The following is a 10,002-nucleotide window of genomic DNA, read 5'->3' as shown; positions in this document are numbered from 1 at the left end:
CATTATCCCCCTTACCTATTGATTAGACCACACTTCATTGTCAGGTTTTAGGAATTAATCATGAATGTTGCAGAAGTGACATGATGGGCAAGAAGGTCACGGGATGACCTCCTTTGCCAACACCCAGGTGTCCTCTCCCTATAAATATGGAGACCCTAGGAGTTGCAAAGGGTTGGCTTCTAATTTTTAAAGAAATACCCTGTAAAGAATATCAGAGATATATCAATAATATTGGCTGGTGGACTAGAAGGATTTTAACCTTTGAACCACCTAAAAAAGTATTCGAGTTATAATCTTCCTTTGAGATCATTCATCTATTACGGTTCTTCATTTAGCACTAATCCCTCTCCTTATTCATATAATTATCTGTTGCCGAAGAACCGCGTCAACAATGTATGTATTTATTATTTTTAAATAAATATGATTTAATCATTTACATTATCATAAAATATCTTTAAAATATCTTATTTTAATTAATTAATTAATTTTTATTTAAATTTATGTTTGTTCTAGTTTTTAAATTTGGTAGTGATAACAAAAGATTATATATTATATGTTTAATATAATATTAAGTTTAAGTTTAATTAAATTTTATTTAAGTTATAAAATATATTGTTTTATTATTTTTAAATAATTATCATTGTAAAATATCTCAAAAATATCTTATTTTAATTTGTTTAATTATTTATTTATTTTATTTTATTTAAGCTTAAGTCGTGTTTACAATCTACCGTTAAATATAAGAATATTCTGTTAAATATAATAATATTCCGTTAATGTAACGAAAAAAAATAAAAAAACTGTTAAAACAAAAAATTTCTATTGTCTACACACTTATTATATAGAAAATATATATATGAACAATTTTTACATTACATATTGTTTTTTTATATTATATAATTGTTTTATTTTCAATTCTAATTTTTTAATTTTATTTTTAGCTTTACAATTTATGTTCTTTATTATTATTATTATTATTTTTTACATTTTTTTCACTTTTCTTTCTTCCTTTCTTTTACTATATGCATTATTTTTTTTTCAATTTTTGGGTTATGTATCTTTTTCTTTTCTCAATTCATTTTCTTTTATTCCTACATCTTTTCGTGACAGGTTAGTTGGGTCTTCTAATAATGTAAAAATAATTTTAACTCTTTATAATGATGTAAAGATGAAGTTGTATGGACTTTACAAGATTGCTGCTCAAGAGCCTTGCTTGAATCGCCATCTAATAGTGTTGAAATTTTTTGCAAGAGCAAAATGGTTATGCATCATCAACTTAATCTCATGAAGCATGAATGTACAACTTAAAGAAAAAAAAAGCGCACGCACAAATTAATCAAAATTTTATATAGTAGTGGTCATTTGATTTGTAAATTGATTTTTGCATTATATAATGAACTCTTTTGAATGTTTTGTGGAAGAGCTTCTATTTTGTGTTTTATTAGAATATGTACAATATCATTTAGGTTGAAATATCTTTTGATATGTACGAGATCACATGCATGAGTGTGTGAGATGTTATCTAGTCATGTTGCTAGGATATATATATATATATATCTTATATATAATAAGTATGTAGATAACGAAATTTTTTTGTTTTAACGGTTTTTTTATTTTTTTTAATGTTAATTTTAACGGAATATTTTTATATTTAACAGAATATTTTTATATTTAACGGTAATTTGTAAACACTTAAACTTAAATAAAATTAAATAAATAATTAAAAAAATTAAAATATGATATTTTGAGATATTTTACAATGATAGTTATTTAAAAATAATAAATAATTAAACAACTTAAAATATGATATTTTTGAGATATTTTATAATAATTATTATTTTAAAATAATAAATAATTAAACAAATTAAAATATAATATTTTTGAGATATTTTACAATAATAATTATTTTAAAATAATAAAATCATACGTTTTATAACTTAAATAAAATTTAATTAAACTTAAACTTACTTATTAGAATAATATCATATTAAACATATAATATAATCTACTGTGAATTAGCAACAAATTGCTTTTAAAAAAAAACTAACAAGAAATTTTAATTTAAAATCCACATATAATATTTAATATTACATTAAACATATAATATATAATCTCTTGTTGTTACTCCCAAATTCAAAAACTAGAATAAACTTAAACTTAAACAAAAATAAAGAAATTATTTAATTAAAATAGGATATTTATTTAAAATTTATATGACATTAATATTAATTTAATAAAAATAGTTAATAAACTTTATAAATAAAACTAAGCAAACGTGCATACTGCACATTGCTTGTTTCTAGCATAAATAAATATATATATATATATATAAATATATATAAAAGGATAAATAGCGTTGGAAATTTTTGCAAGAACAAAATATGGTTATTTATCATCAACTTGATCTCATGAATCATGAATGTACACTTTTAAAAAAAAACATATAAATGGAAACATGTAAATAAAAATCTTGATATATGAATGTTGACAGTGAGAACTCGTCAACTAAGTTGAGTTGGAAAAATTATCAAATCAAGATCTCTAATGGAAAAGCTATAGAAACTTAAACAATCACTCAAGAACAATGATAGAACAATAATGGAGAATTCAGTCTTTAATTCACACTCAAGCCTTTACTACAGTAAAATTTCCAACCCCCTTTCAGGTGGTGTTCCAATTCATTTTATAGTAGGCTCTAATGGCCTTAGGTACATGGTGGTCCAGGAGACCAAATGGTACATAAGTACTATGTCAGGGGAGTGGCTTCAGAGGTTGTGGTCGTACATCAGTACGGGAGCAGGTGTCAGGAGGATGTCTCCACTACTTGTCTGTACCCATGTCTGATGAGTGGCGGCAGGCGTAGTGGCGCAGGTGGTAGTGGTGTCGACTCTGACCCTTGGCCGTAGATGTACGGGCCATAACTCTTACCCCAGCAGTCCCACTGGTACTGGTGTCCGTACTCAGTACTTGGTCGTACAAGTATGTCCCATTCGACTCGTACTGGAGCCTATAAGCATAGGGGTCTCTAGGTGTAAGGAATGGGACCCTTGGAAGGCTTATTGATGGCGCGGCTCTCTTGGCTGCTCACGAGGCCGAGTGTGCTGCGGATGTGGCCCCCATGAGGCCATGGGCGAGGCCACCACGGGGCCTATTTGGCGAGGCCCCTCCATGGGCATGGGCGAGGCCACCACGGGGCCTATTGGGCGAGGCCCCTCCGTGGGCATGGGCGAGGCCACCACGGGGCCTATTGGGCGAGGCCCCTCCGTGGGCATGGGCGAGGCCACCACGGGGCCTATTTGGCGAGGCCCCTCCGTGGGCATGGGCGAGGCCACTCTGGGACCACGAGCGCTGAGGTATGGCCGAGCGACGCCATGGAGATGCGCGCGCGGTGACCGAGCAACGCCAGGGAGACGCGCGCGCGGTGGCCGAGCGATGCCAGGGAGACGCGCGCGCGGTGGCCGAGCGACGCCAGGTGGTGCGCGTGGGAGGAGGGCCTCGCGCCTGGGGCACGGCCGAGCGAGGCCATGGAGATGCGCGCGCGGTGGCCGAGCGACGCCAGGTGGTGCGCGTGGGAGGAGGGCCTCACGCCTGGGGCACGGCCGAGCGAGGCCATGGAGATGCGCGCGCGGTGGCCGAGCGACGCCAGGTGGTGCGCGCGTGAGGAGGGCCTCGCGCCTGGGAAACGGCCGAGCGAGGCCATGGTGACGGGGCTGGGACCTCATGCATCACGAGTGGATCCGAAGTTGCCGTCAAAGGATGATGGGCCTTCACGGGATCTTATATGGATGCGGAATATTGAGCGTCCACACTTGCCCCCCAGTCTAGGAGAGGACCTTTAGGTGCTCTTGTAGACTATTCACCTTGATTCCTATAAATAGGCCCTCGTGCGTGACTTAATATTTCCACCTTACTTCCTTGGCTTAGTGGTTTAGAGAACCCTTCCTTCAAGAGGTAAGGGGTTTGATCCCCCAGGACCTCACTTTTTCCATAGTTTTTTATTTTTATTTTTATTTTTAAGTATGGGCTAATTTCTTGGGGTATCTATTTGGAGACTAATACATCCTTCTGGTCTATTTTTGCAGGCCAATACTGTGGCTCTACGGTTTCCCGACTCGTCTAGCAACCTCTCTGCGTCTACTGCTGAGAGGGACTGCCTTACAGCCCGGGTCCAGGAGCTCGAGAAAGAGCTTGAGAAAACCCAGTCTGAGCTAAAGAAGATTCGGGCTGAACTTGCCACCTCGTCGAGGAGGAAGCTGAAGGCGGTTTCCAAGGCCAAGGAGCTGAAGGACCAAGTTGCCATCCTGAAGAGCGAACTCCAAGCGACCAAGGATATCGTGACGGTGTCGCAGGAGAGGGTTACTTATTTAGAGGCTGAAGTCGAGTCTATCAGGGTCGAACTCCAGACTGCAAGGGCCGAAGTCGAGGTTACCAGGACCCCTTGCAGGAGAGAAGTGCTTCCTTGGAGGCAAAGAAGACTGTCATTGAGTACAGGTCCATAGACCGCGCCCTTTACAACGTATGGAGGCAGGATCCCAATTTTGATTTCTCTTCTTTTGGTGAGCATGCCGTCGCTCGAGCGGCCATGTGGAGTGTCTCTTGTTCTACTGCATTCAAGGCCCTTTTGAGCCTGTATGATGGGGTTTGGTTGGTTCCCCTCTTTTATTTACCAGGCTGGAGGTCCTTGGGAGCCCATGTGAAAGGGTTCACTGGGACCTCTTTTGGTGCCCCTTGATTACTCTTATAATGATATTTTGACCCCTTGGGTCCTATCTATCCTTTTATATATTCTTGCGCGCGCTTATTACTTTTTTGCGAGAAGCGTCCCTCTCGTCATTATGCATAGTACTATTTTTGCAAGGGTCTCTTTTAGGACCCTTTTTGGCTAGACGGCTTGGTGGCCGCTCTAGACTTATTAGTGTTGTCACTATATATTTTTCTTTCGTAAGACCTTTTGGCCTCCTTGATGTTCACAAGGGTAGCTAATCCTTATAAACCCAAGGGATGCCTTGCAAGGTCCTCTCCCTGTTTTTTGTATTTAAGGACTTTGCCTAAGGCCCCGATATAAGGGGTCCTTCTAGGACTTCCCATTAAAGGGTCCTTTTTAGGGCCATGGTCCCTTTTGGGTCCTCCTGATGGAGGCCCTTTTTAGGATCCTCCTGGTGCATAGGATCCTTTTTAGGATCCCGGTGCAAGGGGTCCTTCTTTGGGTTCTCCTGCTTGTTGCTTGCTTTGTCTTCACGGGCCACTTCCTCCTGATGGAGGGCCCTTTTTAAGATCCCCTATTAGAGGGTCTTTTTTAGGAGCCTCTTTTTTAGGAGTCTCCTTTTTAGGAGGGCGAGGGGTCCTTTTTAGGATCCTCCGTTAGATGGCCCTTTTTAGGTTCCCCTTGCTAGCTCCATGTTATTGCCTCATGTCCTGCCCCCCAAGTGTTTGGTGAAATTCATTCCGGCTGACACTTTGGCTGATGCCCGCGTAGCGAAGAAAAATAACACATGAAGTTGCAAATAGTTTCATTCATAACACGCGGTTTACAACTGACTTTGTAAATAAAAAAGGGGGTTACATCTAACTAGGAGGTTACCTAGGTAGCCTCTTTGATTCTTACTTGCTTAAGCTAAAACAACGAAGAACAAACTAAACATAGGTTCTTTTGGCCCTGAGAGCTGAAGCCTTGCTGGTAGTACTTCTTGAGAGGCTCCGTAACCCGTGGGTCCAATCTTGTGCGGATCTAACTTGTGTGGGTCGCTCCTTCATACACAGCCATCGTCATTGGTATAGATGGTTTGGTGGCTGCGCGGAGGGACATGTTATAGCATTCCCTCGCTTCCTTCTGCTCCCCTTTCACGCATGCTACTCCTCCAAGGGTTGGGAATTTCATAGCTAGGTGATACACAGAAGTTATCGCCTTCAATTCTCTCAGAGAGGGTCTCCCTAATACCGCATTGAAGGCTGAGGTGCACTCCACCACAACAAAGTTAGCCATTATGGTGGTTTTCTTGGGTTGCTCCCCCATGGTGAGGGCTAATTCGATTGTCCCTAGGGGTTGCATCGAATCTCCCGTAAACCCATACAAAGTCGTAGTGCAAGGTTTTAGGTGACTGAGGCTCAACCCTATCTTCTCCAGCGCTGGTCGATACAAAATGTCCACAAAGCTCCCGTTATCCACCATGACCCGACGTACCCTCATGTTAGCAAGCTGGGCGGTTAGCACCAGGGGGTCATTATGAGGGAAACGCACCCCCTGTGCATCTTCTTCAGTGAAAGTTATTGAGTCATTCTCGCCTTTGAAGCTCTTCGGGGGGCGCTGCTCCAAACATAAAACACATGGTGGTGGACTTCGTCTGGCCTCCTTGGCGTACTTGTCTCGCCCCTTCCTTGAATCGCCTTCGACTCCTGGTCCTCCAAAGATGGTCCTGACCTCTCCCTGCACTTCTGGGGCCACCCGTCGTGCTCGCGGAGGGGACTCTCCTTCTTCTGGCCTTTGGTTCTCCTTGCGCACATATTTGCCCAAATGTCCACGGCGGATGAGCTCCTCGATTTCCACCTCCAAATGGCTGCACTCCGCGGTGGTGTGGCCGATATCCTTGTGATATTGGCAATACTTGCCCGGGTCTCTTTTAGACCGATCCTTTTTTATTGGCGGGGGCCTTTTAAAAGGGACTCGGTTTTCGTTCGTAACGAAAATATCCTCTCTCGCATGGGTGAGGTCTGTGTAAAAAGTGTAGGGGTTCTGTATGCGCTCGCCAGAGCGTTGGTGCTTCCAGGGATGATCGTCCCTCGTTCCCTCATATACACCCTTCTTCTTGGCACGACTTTGGTTTTCCTGGGCAGAAGGTTTCGGGGGCGATGGGCCTTTTCCAACTTTAAGGTTTTCGTGACCATCCTCCACGCGAATGTACTTTTGTGCCCGCTCGTAGAAATCATCCAAGTCCGTGACCTCTCTCTTGAGCATGTTATCCCATAACTTGCTCCCTGGGCGTACTCCAGCGGTGATGGCCATTTTTAGCTCTCGGCGGGTCAGGCTCCCTACCTTAGCCGCCTCCATATTGAACCGGTGGATATAGCTCTTCAAACTCTCATTTTCTCCTTGTTTCACATTGGCGAGGCTGGTGCCTGGCATTGTGTAATCTCGCATGGCGTGGTGCTGCTGAAGGAATTCGTCAGAAAGTTGCTGCCAAGATCGGATGGACCTCGGTCTAAGCCTCCTGAACCATTTGTAGGCAGATCCTCTTAAGGTGACAGCGAAGCAATGACATCGCGCCCCGCAGCCAATTCCCCTCAGCTTCATCAGGTCATTAAATGTATCTAGATGATATTTTGGATCCGTGTCTCCTTCGTAGGGGGTCATGTGGGGCTCTTTAAAGTTGGCAGGGAGCCTGATGGCCTGGATCTCCCTAACGAAGGGTGACTCATGGTCGATTTGTTCCTCAAAGACCTGGCCGCCTGATGCGGTGACGATCTTGCTTCGCAGGCTCCTCATCTCCGTCTCCAGGTCCTGCCTCCTCTTGCTTAGAGTGTCCCTCAGAGCGAACGGGCTAAGATCCACCTTTCCCTTGCCTTCTCGAGGCGCCACAGGGGGCGTGGTCCCTTTGCCCGCCCTCTTTTTATTGAGCTCCTCCCGTAAGTCTGAGGGTGCTCTTTTAGAGGTGACCTCGTCCTCATTGCGAGAGGCAGCGCTGGTTTCTGGGCCTACTTAGGCGGTTCAGGGTGCTCATGTTGCTTCGCTCGAGGGGTGTTACTGGTTGAGTGTCGGGTTCTCCCATCATCTACCCATACAGTGGTCTCCACCCCATCCTTGCCCTTCTCCTTCCTCTTGGGCAAGGTCACACTCGACTTACCCTGCAACAGGTCGTTCAGGACCTCTTGCATGTTCTCCAAGGTGGTTTCCAACCTTTGGTTCTTACGGTGGAGCTCACGTATTTCCTCTTCATAAAACCGAGATTTCGAACTCGAGCTCACGGAATGGACCCGGGGGTGCTTATCATGCCTACGGGCAGAAGGGCCCGGGTCCTGCCGGCCGGAGTTCGGTACCTGCGGTGGTTTTGGAGGAGGGAACTCAGTAGCATTTCCCGGTGGTGCTCTTGGAGGACTTTCTCCAGGTGGAGCGGCCGGTGACGAGGCCACCCTATCACCTCCGTGAACTTCAGGGTCCTTAGGGGGCTCCACGTCTCTGGGTGGAGGAGCGTTCTTCATGGAGGCCTTCAGCTGGACTCCGTTCAGGTGAACCTCTACTTCCCGTGGCTCCTTCAGTCGCTTCGAACGTCTTGGCATCTTCTTCTTGCCGGAAACAATGGTGGAACAGTACCTTGAAACTAACGTTCCCACAGACGGCGCCAAACTGTTGATGGTGAGAACTCGTCAACTAAGTTGAGTTGGAAAAATGATCAAATCAAGATCTCTAATGGAAAAGCTATAGAAACTTAAACAATCACTCAAGAACAATGATAGAACAATAATGGAGAATTCAGTCTTTCATTCACACTCAAGCCTTTACTACAGTAAAATTTCCAACCCCCTTTCAGGTGGTGTTCCAATTCATTTTATAGTAGGCTCTAATGGCCTTAGGTACATGGTGGTCCAGGAGACCAAATGGTACATAAGTACTATGTCAGGGGAGTGGCTTCAGAGGTTGTGGTCGTACATCAGTACGGGAGCAGGTGTCAGGAGGATGTCTCCACTACTTGTCTGTACCCATGTCTGATGAGTGGCGGCAGGCGTAGTGGCGCAGGTGGTAGTGGTGTCGACTTTGACCCTTGGCCGTAGATGTACGGGCCATAACTCTTACCCCAGCAGTCCCACTGGTACTGGTGTCCGTACTCAGTACTTGGTCGTACAAGTATGTCCCATTCGACTCGTACTGGAGCCTATAAGCATAGGGGTCTCTAGGTGTAAGGAATGGGACCCTTGGAAGGCTTATTGATGGCGCGGCTCTCTTGGCTGCTCACGAGGCTGAGTGTGCTGCGGATGTGGCCCCCATGAGGCCATGGGCGAGGCCACCACGGGGCCTATTTGGCGAGGCCCCTCCGTGGGCATGGGCGAGGCCACCACGGGGCCTATTGGGCGAGGCCCCTCCGTGGGCATGGGTGAGGCCACCACGAGCCTATTGGGCGAGGCCCCTCCGTGGGCATGGGCGAGGCCACCACGGGGCCTATTTGCCGAGGCCCCTCCGTGGGCATAGGCGAGGCCACCACGGGGTCTATTTGGCGAGGCCCCTCCGTGGGCATGGGCGAGGCCACCACGGGGCCTATTGGGCGAGGCCCCTCCGTGGGCATGGGCGAGGCCACCACGGGGCCTATTGGGCGAGGCCCCTCCGTGGGTATGGGCGAGGCCACCACGGGGCCTATTGGGCGAGGCCCCTCCGTGGGCATGGGCGATGCCACCAAGGGGCCTATTTGGCGATGCCCCTCCGTGGGCATGGGCGAGGCCACCACGGGGCCTATTTGGCGAGGCCCCTCCGTGGGCATGGGCGAGGCCACCACGGGGCCTATTGGGCGAGGCCACCATGGGGCCTATTTGGCGAGGCCCCTCCGTGGGCATGGGCGAGGCCACTCTGGGACCACGAGCGCTGAGGTATGGCCGAGCGACGCCATGGAGATGCACGCGCGGTGGCCGAGCGACGCCAGGGAGACGCACGCGCGGTGGCCGAGCGACGCCAGGTGGTGCGCGTGCGAGGAGGGCCTCGTGCCTGGGGCACGGCCAAGCGAGGCCATGGAGATGCGCGCACGGTGGCCGAGCGACGCCAGGTGGTGCGCGTGCGAGGAGGGCCTCGCGCCTGGGGTACGGGCGAGCGAGGCCATGGTGACGGGGCTGGGACCTCATGCATCGCGAGTTGATCCGAAGTTGCTGTCAAAGGATGATGGGCCTTCACGGGATCTTATATGGATGCGGAATATTGAGCGTCCATGAAGAAAGAAATGACATTTTTTTACTTACATACAACAAAAGTAAACTATAATAATACCACATATACTATTTACAAAATTATATACAATATAGACAAAT

The sequence above is a fragment of the Humulus lupulus genome, chromosome 3 (assembly GCF_963169125.1).
Source record: "Humulus lupulus chromosome 3, drHumLupu1.1, whole genome shotgun sequence".
Lineage (NCBI taxonomy): Eukaryota > Viridiplantae > Streptophyta > Magnoliopsida > Rosales > Cannabaceae > Humulus > Humulus lupulus.
The sequence above is the reverse complement of the archived record's forward strand: the minus strand, read 5'-3'. Positions refer to the sequence as shown.